The sequence below is a fragment of the Manduca sexta genome, chromosome 14, assembly GCF_014839805.1.
Source record: "Manduca sexta isolate Smith_Timp_Sample1 chromosome 14, JHU_Msex_v1.0, whole genome shotgun sequence".
In the NCBI taxonomy this organism is placed as follows: domain Eukaryota; kingdom Metazoa; phylum Arthropoda; class Insecta; order Lepidoptera; family Sphingidae; genus Manduca; species Manduca sexta.
The window spans coordinates 1,857,921-1,872,134 of record NC_051128.1 but is presented as its reverse complement, the minus strand read 5'-3'; positions in this window follow the sequence as shown (position 1 = coordinate 1,872,134).

Genomic DNA, 14,214 nt, shown 5'->3' with positions numbered 1-14,214 from the left:
TCGCTCCCACATGCCTTACTGTATCTCTTATTATTGTGTACAATGTAAACAAATTAGAGGAGAAAAAAGAAATAACAGGTTATATTTAGAAGCGTGATGAAGCGAATATTTCAATAACAAAGATATCTATTATCCCGCAAGAAGGTTATGACATAGATTTTTGGCAGTTTACGTAATAATGTTTTTATAAGAACGTATGACGAAATGCGCGGGCCGCTTGAATGGTGGTATGCGCCGCAACTGCCCACAGTGGCAACACGATCTATAACCAAATCTTTAGGTATTCTTCATACGAACTAGGCAAAGTGACCCCACTAAACTGATGGTAAGTGGAATGAGGTCCAATAGAATATCAACTGACGAGAGATGAACCCCTCGGCAGTCGACACAATTATGCCGGTCTGTTGGAACCGAATATACACAGGCTGTTTCCGGAATGAAACACTTAGGTACGCCACTAGTGTGGATTTTAACACCTTGTGTATAGTAGTCGCTATCCGGGCAAATTTTAAATATTTTACCCTACCACCAGCAAAAGTGAAAAGCTGCACTTCGCTTGTCGTCATGAAACATTTGTTAAGTTTTAATACGCCCAAAATTTACTATTACTAAATCAATAATGTTTGTAAATTAATGCTTAGGCAATAATACTCTCAAAATTATCAAGAGATCGTATATTATAATAATTTTTTTTTAAGTAAGGGGCCTTCAGTCTTATCAAAAATCAGTTTCTATATTTGAGCAATTTCTTCAAAAAACACTAACGAGTAAAACCTAATGCAGTTTTCAAAAGGCGATTTTGAACCCCAATTCGAAATCAATCAACCACTTTTCCATATTCCGTCCACGTTCGGCACACAATGAAATGCTTTTTATGTTTTCAGTTCGACCAATAATCACACTATTCTAAGCGGTCTTACTAATATTTGCTATTGTACGGGAAGCGTGATGGGAATATACGGGTAATAGATTTTGATCGTCATTTTATTTAATTGAATGACGATTTACTTCAAATAGTTGGTAGCCATGCTTGCAAATAATAATATATCAGTTCTGTTTTATATGCTGTTGGGCACGAGCCTGCTCCGCTACTGAGAGGGTTTCGGCCTTAGTCCACTAAGCTGGCCTAGTGCGGATTGGTAAACTTCACATACCCTCAAAATTCTGATAGATAACTTTTAAGGTTTCTTTTCACCGTTAAAACAAGCAATCTTACACAAAAAATATACCTTAATTCGTCAAAATATTTTCCCGTTTATAGTTTACATACAGTTTCATAATATCATATATATAATACTTTTGCTTTTCTCTTCTCAAAATCATTGATCTAACCGTCAACCAAATATCTACATCCATTCCAAATGATGACATTCTAAGGACTAGGGTCATTATGAGAACAGACAAGTGTCCTAAAATTGAGTTTTCAAATTAAGAATTCTTGGTCGAGTCACTTTACGCAGTCATGCTATGGCGGGTGGCCTTTTTGCCTCGCTATCAGTTGTACAAAACAAAGCCAGGATCTGTTTAAATTTAGTGTGCCAACACTCTTAAATCTAGCTACTGTACTGCAAGTTTGTCTAAAACAAAAGCGTGGAAGCCACCACGGTTAAACAGTTCGTTTCCTTTTAAATTCCACTGCGCTGTTTATAAAGAGTCTTTGAGATCACTGCGCTACCACGAGCAGTGTGAACTTGATTTAATGTATTTATATAATGTAATGACACAGACAGGATTAGCCCCTATCACATCACTGGGCGGAACACACTTGGCAAAAAGTGAATAACTGATCGCGTCTCTGCGTACCCCGTCGGAGATAAATGCGTGATTTGTGTGTATGTGTGACAAAGTCAAGATGTTGAGTAATGTTTTTTTATATGATAAAAAACTTTGATTTGTCATTAACGTACGCAATCTCAAGGCTCGAATTTATTCCAACTCCAATGTTTGCATATACTGGTAATACCTAAAACTACTCCTACCAAGTTAATCAAGAAGCCAAGTCATTCTTCACAGAGGACGTGTGATTTTATTGATATTATTGTCTGCTCAGCATCATCCCGGCAATGGAATTTGTTTCAAATGTGGCTTTCGGCTCATCTTCTATCACAGTATAGGGTAGAATATTAATAACGTAGGCAGAAGGTGTATGTTCATTTAAGTCATAAAAATGATAAATGTACCCAAATTCATAGTTTGAGGCTCATATCCTATCACATTATGGGGCAGAATTTAATGACGCAGATAGATGGCGTAAGTATGTTCATTTAAATCATAATAAAAATTAAATGTGCCCAAATTCAAAGTTTAAGTAGTCGTCCACACTAGTCTCCGTGCGCTTCTTTTACCTCCGACTCGGATTTTATTGAACTCTCCATAAAGGTAAGTATAAAAAGTCGGAAGTTTGATGCATTTGGATTCAGTCTGGAACTTTGTGTTCCAAATCAACTGCTGTAAATAGCGAGTTTATGAAAGCATCGCAACTTTGAGTTAAGTCTTATTTTCTCTTGTTAACTTAGAGTTTTTTTTAACGGGAAACCTTGTATTTGTAAAGGATATTGTCTGGGAAGTGTTGAATAAAGCTGTGTGGGACCGGATATTAGTAGACCGGTTGGGTCCGAGCCATTCTGAGACAGAGTGACCTGGTGAGGGTCACCGGAGTCTGATGGATGAGGGTGGCCCAGAGCCGATCCCTATGGCGCTCAATGGGGGAGGCCTATCTCCAGTAGTGGATGCTTCCCGGCTGAAATTATGATCATGAGACAGAGTGTGGCAAATATATTTGTTTCAATTATAGGTGTGATGGGACCGTCTGTTGTGAATATTGGGTCATCGTAGACCAATTTTCTATCTTTTATTAAATAGAAATGCAGCTTAAATTCTACATTAACTTCTTAGTCCATAAAAATTGGATAATTTGCTTCCACCAGCCATTAAAAGTGAAACTTTCTATAAAATAGTTTTTGTCATAAATATTTTGGTTCCAAACAAACTAATTTACAAAATATCATACATAAGTATTGATAAAGTTTAAATTTGAAAAGCAAAAATCCATTCAAAGACACTTCTGAACGTAAATGCGAAACGTGGACCGCTAGAATCCCGACAAGTGCCGGATTTGTGAGATATAAAACAGAGCTCAATACACACCGGGCCGACTGCTGGCCGAGCACACACGCCATTCTGTTAGGATTAAGTCTAGAATTGCTTTAGCATGTTATTTTAAATCTATGTATGTATATGTGGCTGGTATATAATCCGGTATTACATATAACACCATAGGCCGCTTCTAATAGGTGGATATGGAAATCTTTAGGGGAGGATCATGTTTAGCAGTGGACATCCTGCGGCTGATGATGATAATGATGATTATGATGATGATAAAGTATAAAGAAACAAAGGTAAAAAAATTAACGTCGGTTTTCCATAAATAGTTGTAAGGACTCGCTAAATAATCATTTCGCATCTACACTAGTACAAAGAGAAACTTACAGTAATTTAGCTGTAACAGTGTTACATTTCACTTGAATACTTAACGTATTAATTAACCGGGATAAGCCTTGAAGGTCTCAAAAGTTCCAAGCCCAAATTTCCCCGAGATAAGATTTGTCATTCGCAAAAACAGTAACGGAGGAAATCTCGTAAACTCAACTTATAAATTCTTTGAGTAATATACAAACTGGATTTGCTCGAAAAAATTGTTCTAAGAAAAAATTAAAACAATGCCAGCTATTTGACAAAAGGAACACTAAGCTCGCAATGAATTGCTTGGCCCCTCGCCGGGTGGAGTTTAATCAATTTTTTCTTCACATTTTGCTTTAAGGGTATTACGACAGTTATGTGGTGCTGATTTTAAAAATACCTTTATGCCACGCTAGGTGACGTGTTTCCATGAAATAGCATCTCAGTAGGTATTACAATTTTGTAATTTTTTACTTCCATGCAATATCTCATCTAGATTAAAACGTAATAGCTAGAATAATAACTGGACTATATGTGATTCATCAAATCTATAACATTTCAGAGGGTTTAAAAAATTAGCCATGTATTATACTGTCACACTGCTGGGCACGAGCCTTCTCTGCTACTAAGAGGGTTTAAGCCTTAGTCCACCACGCTAGCCTAGGATGGATTAGTAGACTTCACACACTCTTAAAGTTGTTATAGAGAACTTCTCAGGTTTGCAGGTTTCCACGCGTTGTTTTACATCATTGTCGAAAGCAAGCGATAATGCACAAAGAATAACAGATATATTTAGAAAAGATAGCGGTGCATGCTCTTGGTTTCGAACCTGCGTACATTGAACATTTTATTTTGATAATATATTGTTAAACTTTAAACTTTCTAAGTAGTCTTATCACTTGCTGGGCGCAAGTCCACCAGGCAAATAACTTGTTCGTCCTCTCATTAAGATATGAAAAAAACAATTCTCTTATATATACACGCAAGTAGTTTCACTTGGCGTAAGCAGAGTATGATCCCAGACACATCAGCAAATGTGAAGTTTCTCTAAATGTTTGACTTATCCGTTAGGGAGCGAGCTGTATTGATTTAAACTAACTAGACATTGGTCTTATTCAAAATGGATGTGTGTTGGCATATTGTGTTTAAACTCAATGAAACTATTTAGGTTGTATTTTTCAATTTCATATTTTCTAGAAAATATTACATGAGGGAGGCAGACAGCCAATCGTCTAACTGAAATATTTTTACAACATGAGAGTGTGTGTCAGACTGATCCTACAATAAAGTGAGATAGACAAGTATTTTTCAAATTTTGTATCTAAAGATAAGTTAAAATGAATACATACTTTGTCTTTCTAACATCATTTAAGTACTGTAACTGCTATGGTGTTATATATGTATGAACAAAAAGGATTCATGCCTCTTGTCCAATATATAGTAAGCAAAGGAACAAGGTCGAGGCTTTCATCAATTAGGATACAAAATGAAATCTCCAAACACCATTAATGATTTTTTAAAACCAACTTATACATTTTCTAGTTACCCGCCAGAATTCATATTCATGGTCCACAACTCGAGATAGTCTGAGTATTTTACATAAAGGGTTCATACGTTAATCATTTGTAATAGCATGACTTATTTTATAGTCTGTGCCTTTCCCCTTGGGATAGGAGCGTGATATTATACATATAAGAAAAGGTACCCTAAGCCACACCTAAAATCCTGTCTGCGACCGTTCAACACGAGACTAGTTTGAACACTCATATATATTTATAACACAGCGACTCCCGCGGGACGTAACCTCACATCCACACTACCTCCCTACATACAAATCGGCTTAATTCCCCTAAGGCGATTAAATTCTTCACTTATTCCCATCTTGGCAACGTTTGCTTTGCAAATTTTTTCATCTATATTTATGACGTCTTGTACGCTCCAATTATATTGGCCTGTAAATTAGAATAGTGTATAAATGCATAGCTACAATTTTATAAGCCTGTATAACAGACTAGTGTATGAATGTTTAGCTACAATTATATTGGCCAGTATAATAGACTGGTGTATAAGTGTTTAGCTACAATTATATACGCCTGTTTAACAGACTAGTGTATGAATGTTTAGCTACAATTATATTGGCCAGTATAATAGACTGGTGTATAAGTGTTTAGCTACAATTATATACGCCTGTATAACAGACTAGTGTATGAATGTTTAGCTACAATTATATTGGCCAGTATAATAGACTGGTGTATAAGTGTTTAGCTACAATTATATACGCCTGTATAACAGACTAGTGTATGAATGTTTAGCTACAATTATATTGGCCAGTATAATAGACTGATGTATAAGTGTTTAGCTACAATTATATACGCCTGTATAACAGACTAGTGTATGAATGTTTAGCTACAATTATATTGGCCAGTATAATAGACTGATGTATAAGTGTTTAGCTACAATTATATACGCCTGTATAACAGACTAGTGTATGAATGTTTAGCTACAATTATATTGGCCAGTATAATAGACTGGTGTATAAGTGTTTAGCTACAATTATATACGCCTGTATAACAGACTAGTGTATGAATGTTTAGCTACAATTATATTGGCCAGTATAATAGACTGGTGTATAAGTGTTTAGCTACAATTATATACGCCTGTATAACAGACTAGTGTATGAATGTTTAGCTACAATTATATTGGCCAGTATAATAGACTGATGTATAAGTGTTTAGCTACAATTATATACGCCTGTATAACAGACTAGTGTATGAATGTTTAGCTACAATTATATTGGCCAGTATAATAGACTGATGTATAAGTGTTTAGCTACAATTATATACGCCTGTATAACAGACTAGTGTATGAATGTTTAGCTACAATTATATTAGCCAGTATAATAGACTGATGTATAAGTGTTTAGCTACAATTATATACGTCTGTATAACAGACTAGTGTATGAATGTTTAGCTACAATTATATTGGCCAGTATAATAGACTGATGTATAAGTGTTTAGCTACAATTATATACGCCTGTTTAACAGACTAGTGTATGAATGTTTAGCTACAAATATATTGGCCTGTATAATAGACTAGTGTATGTGTGTTTAGCTACAAATATATTGGCCTGTATAATAGACAACTGTATGAGTGTTTAGCTACAATTATATACGCCTGTATAACAGACTAGTGTATGAATGTTTAGCTACAATTATATTGGCCTGTATAATAGACTGGTGTATAAGTGTTTAGCTACAATTATATACGCCTGTATAACAGACTAGTGTATGAATGTTTAGCTACAATTATATTGGCCAGTATAATAGACTGATGTATAAGTGTTTAGCTACAATTATATACGCCTGTTTAACAGACTAGTGTATGAATGTTTAGCTACAAATATATTGGCCTGTATAATAGACTAGTGTATGTGTGTTTAGCTACAAATATATTGGCCTGTATAATAGACAACTGTTTGAGTGTTTAGCTACAATTATATACGCCTGTATAACAGACTAGTGTATGAATGTTTAGCTACAATTATATTGGCCTGTATAAGAGACTAGTGTATGAGTGTTTAGCTATAATTATATTGGCCTGTATAATAGACAACTGTATGAGTGTTTAGCTACAATTATATTGGCCTGTATAACAGACTAGTGTATGAATGTTTAGCTACAATTATATTGGCCTGTATAAGAGACTAGTGTATGAGTGTTTAGCTATAATTATATTGGCCTGTATAATAGACTAGTGTATATTTAGCTACAACTTAATACAACGTAAATTCATTTTACTAATTTTTATATTATAACGTCTTTTTTATAAGAATATCAAAATACAATGTTATTCATCTAATGGAAGTTACGTGACATAAAAACTAAAATCTTACTTAAACTCACACCAATTACCTCAAATATACAAAAAAATTAAACCAGTAAAGTAAAAGATAATTCGAAAGAAAAGACTTAGGTCGTGTACACACTAATTATCAGCGGCCATAGACAGCAAGAGATAATTAGCACCCGTCTATCCTGCTAATGGGCCGGGCTTGTTTTTCGACACTTTTCTGCGTAACGCTTATTCTATTGTCATTGTGTTGAAGGCTATTGAGTCTTGATCCTTGATATTTTACGATAATGATCAAGGAGTATAGTGTGATGAGTTTACGGTTACGGCCACTATGTTGCCGGTTGCAGTAACTTTGAATAAAGTGGGAATAATTGTTTTCATTGCAGCATCAATCAATTAACAGCAGCTTTTATTAACAATCTCAACCTTAAATCCGAATCCGAATATGAACCAATCAAAATATAAGTCCGCGCAGCTATCTCAGTGCAACAAAATATCCTGGGCCGTCTTGTATACGCTGAAGAAGGCCACCGTGTGTTTTGGTTGGTATGCCGGTATATGGTACACAGGGGTTAGGGACTCGGTCCACTGCTCGCTCGGATGATGCTTTACTCCCGAGTGTCGACATTGGGCCGTAAGACCGGTGAAACCAACGTAACCGTTCCAATTCATCCCCCTAAGTGATAGTGATAACGCATTTTTACCAGCAGAAAAATTATCTGACTATAAATACTGTTTCACTTCATGTGCATCAACACATTAAATTCTATTTATAAAACACTTGTACGCGTAATTCTGCATCTCGGACAACTTTGGCCGCCATTTCGCCAAGAGCAGGTGAATCTGAAATTAGATTTCTATTTCGGCTGATTACAAACACAGACATGTGTATTTTTAGTCGACCCGTGTACAGATTGTTAATTGTATTTCTATTCCCATTTACAACATAGAAGTGTTAAACTAAAACAGTATTGCGAAATTGTTTTGAGCTAAATAAATAGTGTTTAATATTACTGTCGATAGCCTAGTTGGGTGTGGAACGGACTGCCGAGACGAATGTCCGCTGGTGCGAATGCCAAAGGCACACACCTCTGACTTTTCTAAAATCATGTGTGTATTCTTTTGAATTATTGCTTGCTTTAACGGTGAAGAAAAACATCATGAGGAAACTTGCATACCTGAAAAATTCTCTATATGATTTTTGAGGTTGTGTGAAGAGTACCAATCCGCACTAGGCCAGCGTGGTGGACTAAGGCCTAATCCCTCTCAGTTGTAGAGGAGGCCCGTGCCCAATGGGACAGTATATAATACGGGGCTAATATTATTATTATTATTTATTATTTCTGTCGTGGTACAGTCTGACTTAAAAGTAACTGAACTAATTTAAAACGCTGCGACATAAACTTCAATCGTAATATTTTTTTTATTTATAATACTCGCCTATACACCAGTCCCTCTAGAAAAAAGCGAGCTTCTAAACTCACTTTAATAACATTTCCCCTAAGTTACATTTTTCTTTAACAAAGGAAGTTTGAAATGCATTTACCTGCGAAATAATGAAGTAAACAAGAAACGAGACGCGAATTAATTTAACAACTATAACTGGGAGGTAGTTACGGAGTTTGTGTGATGTAAAGCGACAACTTGGTTAACAGCGCGTCGACTGTTGTAAAGTAATCAAAACATTATGAAGTCTACGGTAAATATTATATTGAGGTAAACAAAGAAAAGACGAATGTCCACAGGTTCAAAACGCAAGGGCTCTGACTTTTCAAAAAATTATGTGTGTATTCTTTGTGAATTATCGCTTGCTTTAACGGTGAAGGAAAACATCGTGAGGAAACCTGAGAAATTCTCCACAGGATTTTTGAGGGTGTGTGAAGTCTACCAATTCGCAGTCGGCCAGCGGCCTAATCCCTCTCAGTTGTGGAGGAGGCCCGTGCCCAGCAGTGGGACAGTATTATGTAAATAAAGGGCTGATATTATTATTATTATTTATATACAAAGAAAATTGAAAAGTCAACGATTATATATCACACAAATTTAACAGATGACGCTCTACGAATTTGAAGCATACCCATTTATTTCTCTTAATTTCTAGAATCAATTGCTGTCATGTATTTCTCCATATATAATAACTGCCGAGAAACAATGTGCGAAGGGTCCATTTAACCCGATTCCTGCCGTCTTCCCTTTCGTAATTCATGTAAAATCTAATTATCATTAGAATAATTTGAACGTTTTTATGCATATTAGCACTTATATGTTGTATCGGGTTCCCTTTCGGCAAATTTCACTCTACGCTACTGCCGAGTACTGTAACATTCTCATGGTTTATGAAGTTTAAGATACATCTTTTGAAAATAATAGAGCCCCGACATAGAAGATATACAGTCTTACTTATAAACATGTTTTAGCGTTAAGAGGTGATTAAGATTGCTTAAATAACTGTCTAAAACATCATCGGTTTCCTAGTTTAAAGCTTATTAAGAGGCAAGCTGTCACGTTTTGACTTACAGCTGATCGAATAAATTTGTGCTATAAGTAAGACTGATAAATATCTACAGTATGAACAAAACCGTAATTTTCATCATTAAGAAGCCCTTTTGTAGGTCTACTACTGAAAATAGCCCTCTCCTAAAGATAGCAGACCAACCTGCCAGAAGTGGCCTACTTCCAGCTCCTGAGACAATATCGAATAATAAAATAACAATGTCATTCAATAATATACTAACTTAAAAGGGTTTCTATTGCGATCATATTAAAGTCGTAGGTTTATAAAAACGGTTTGATTATAATGCAACTCGACACTTTTTCTGAACTCTTTTCTTGAGCTAATTGTTTTCGAACAAATATAAAAGCGATATTCTCTATCCATTCTTTGAAATATAACGCAGTGTCTTTTATGTTATACATAGTTGGAAAATTACTTGTGTCATTTTCTCTGCTATGCGAGATAAACTGAATTATTTTAGATTAAGTCTGCAACCGGCTTAATTAGTTGATACAAGCAACCAGCCTTCGCATTGGCAGCAGAGTAGGTAGATTCCGCCCTATGGATGAGGGATGTTTGGAGAATTCCGCCACGGTATTCCCTGCCTGTCGTAAGAGGTGACTAATAGGGACCGTCGGTTGGTCGAGGGTGGGCGGCAGTGGGCTGTTCGACGTTAGTGTAAGTTATGTATATGTGTATGTTGAGCACATTATGGTGACTTCCAGGGTGGACGGCCAAGTGGAAGGTAGACCTTATGCTAATGTTGACGCTGAGAGCGTCCTTCGGTACGCGGACGCTTCCGGGATCTATCTGTGGATATCCAGTTCCAAGAGGCCGGCATAATTGTGTCGATTGTACCCGTATAAAGAAATATACAATAATTAAAAAAATATTCACAATACATTAAAATAAATTTCCCTCCAACACATGAATTAAAATAATTGTTCTATAATCGCTGCCATTTTGCAACGCCATATTGGTTTTTACCGCTCCATAGTGTGTCAAAGCCCATACGAATCTCTAATTGGTGTGCCGGAGAGAAAAATTGCGGAAAATTGCCGTTGAAATGCTATCTCGTATGTGACGAATGGAGGATTCTTTTGAGTGGCATTAATTGCGCAGGCTTGCGCTGAGAATATCATTCCCAATGTTTTGTTCCATATTTCAATAGCTTCGGAGTTAATGTTGCTCTATTTTTGTCCATAATTATCTTGGCAGGTTTTGGTTGCGGTTTCACAGTCTTCCCTGGAACGAAAGTGACAAATTTAATTTGGCATTTATAATAACTAGTAGTCGTCTTGTGGTCGAAATATGACCGTCGAATTTAATGTATTTGTTACATATTGTTAGAAACTGAAGAGATTTTTATTAAAATAAAGAGAAATATCACTGAGTACAGATATACTTTCATAAATATTACACAAACTGAACAACCGGTATGACTGATAATGAATAACTGTTCGCTGCTGACTGACGACTCCCTCGTTCTGTCAAACGCTCTGTGTTTTTATAGCAAAAGGTATTACAAATACCCTCACAAAAATATTTATATCCTAACAATATATTATAAGGTCCTACTCCGTGTACGGGGATATTTCCGTCTACGGAGGTATATCCGTCTTTTCGCAATCACGGGCGTTCTAATCGAAGGACAGCTTTGATGGCCGTATAGGTAAATAGGGGAGATTTTATACTCTCTTACCTATACGACTATCGGAGTTGCCTTGTGAATAAATCGCCCATAATTGCAAAAAGACGGATTTGCCCCTATAGATGAAATAAGGTTTCCTGAGCTAACATAATCGTTGCTGCTACACTCCTCTATATGAACTTTAATTATGCCAAAGCACAATCCTCCGTATACTAAATGTGTTTTAAAAGGGGTACAAAGTTTTTCTTTACATGATAAAATATAGATGTAATACCAGCTCTATATTATAAACTGCCCAATGTTGAACACGAATTTCCTCTGCTACCGAGAATGGAAAGAACTGTCGACATTTTCATTTTTCAAATAGAAAATTACTATCACTCTTTGAACTACGCAGTATCTACATAAAGAAGTATATTAAGTCGTTTCATTTAGTAGCGTTTAGGCAAGTAACTCGACCGACTAAACACGTCACCAATAATACTATGTGGTGCGTTCAGTCGGGTGACTTATTTGTGTACTCGCTACAATTTGATTACGCGCTTCAAATAGAACTAAGAAGTGCAGCAGACTCGATGCAGGTGGGAGCTATGTTTTTTACTACCTACCAGTGGCGAAGGGTGAAATTTTTCAAAAGGTAACCCGACGCAAAAAAATGCCCTAGTTAACATATCGCGGCCAATTGAACAGAAAACAAAAACTAAGACAAACGTAAATGAACCTAAAAGTGAAGCCGGTAGGAATCAAGTTGTATGGACGCTTCACCACTGCTTTCTACCTGTATTTTTATCTCACTCTAGAACATAATACTCCATATCCTATACTACCCATAGCTGAGCAGGAGCCTTTATTACAGAGGGTTTAAGGCTTAGTCTACCACGCTAGCCTAATGCGATTTGGGAGACTTTAAGCCTTCGTCCAATATGCTCTAGTGCGAGTCGGCAAACTTCACATACCTTTGAAATTCTTATAAAAAAATCTCAAGTATGAAGGTTTCCTTACTATTTGTACTCACTGTTAAAGCAAAAGATAATTGATAAATACTACACAAGTAACTTGGAAAAGTCAGAGATGCGTTTGGGTTTTGATATTATGGATCTTCGTCTCGTCAGTCCGTTCCTTTTCTTATTTATTTACAAAATTTATCAACAGTACAATTTTCTTTATGAACTTAAATAACTCTTCGTTTGTATCATATTCAAATAAATAAAAATAAAAAAAAACTTTTATTTATTGCACATTAAATAAATACATTTATCACTTTCTTATATGTAGCTAATGCACAAGTTTATTTTATTATTAAAGTTTTTAATTGTTATTTTTATTGTAACATAATAATAAAATGAAATTGAGATCACAGGACAAAAACTATACCTCGGTACCTATGCTAGGTAGCCTGTATCATAGGCGATCGATTTACATACCGCGTTACATAAAATAAAATAACAAGGATATCCTTTATACTATGTATCTATAGCCCCGAAAAAAGCAACAACAATTTTGTGGTTAGTGAAACAGACTATCGATATGGAAGTTCATTTACACCACAGATATGTAGCCAGTGTAACTACTGGACATAATGAGGCTTAACATCTCACGTCTCAGGATGGCGAGCGCAGTGGAATACCAAACAATACTTTGTAATTTAGGGTTTTGGATGGTGTTTCTACTGTTTATGGGCGGTCGTATCACTTACCATCAGGCGATCGGCAAGCTCGTCTCATTATTCAAAGCAATAAAAAAAAATATATAATATAAATATAATTGCAGAATTCATTAATTTTGTACATCGTTTAAAGGCTGAATACAATTCGATGAAGGTTTAATTGAAACTCACAGAAAAAATGAAGGTAAAAACAAAGCCATTATACAAAAGAATAATACAGGGTCATTTTGTAACCCTAGACTTAAATTTAACTGCGAGAAAGTCATCTTGAAAGAAGCAGTTTACTATAAGTTACTCTAACCTAAGGTCAAAAACAAAAAAGTAAAATTTTCAAACAAAATAAATATTCAAATAGTCATTTTATTTTTACACACCTTTGCCACTACTACTATACTAGAATTCGTCGGAGCGGCAACATCGCACACAGTCATTGATAATATTATGCTCACGCACACGAACGAGTGATGCACACTCGGAGCGCAAGGGTAGTTCGTCGCACCGCGCGCCGCGCCGCAACCGAACAGCTGATGTCGGCGCTTTAACTACCTAGGATTTTGTGTCGTGCCACATCACTCAATCAACAATTAGACCAGCAGCGACAACGCTACGCCGACGTTACAAAAAGACACATACCTAAACATCATTATCATCATCAGCCACATAAAGTCCACTGTTGAACACAGGCCTCTCCTAAAGATTTCCAGACGGACCTGTCGAGAGCTGCCTGCATCCAATGTGTTCCCGCGACGTTTATCAAGTCGTCTGTCCACCTTGCAGGTGGACATCCAACGCCAACATAACCATCACGCACTAATCATCACATTTCATTAGAACCATATTTTCTATGCTCAAACTATCATCATAAGCAAATGACACTAATCAAACAACCACAACTGCATAAGTTAGGTACACATAACACATGATTTCCGTAATTTTAAAGTGGTTTCATTCTTTTAAATCAAAACACACACATTCTAATGTAGGTAGTTCATCCATTTTAGTAGATAAATAGGTATAATAAATACGTTCAACGGTTAGATTTATAACACTCATAACAATAAAATATCATTCTGCAAGTCTGGCAATTCACAC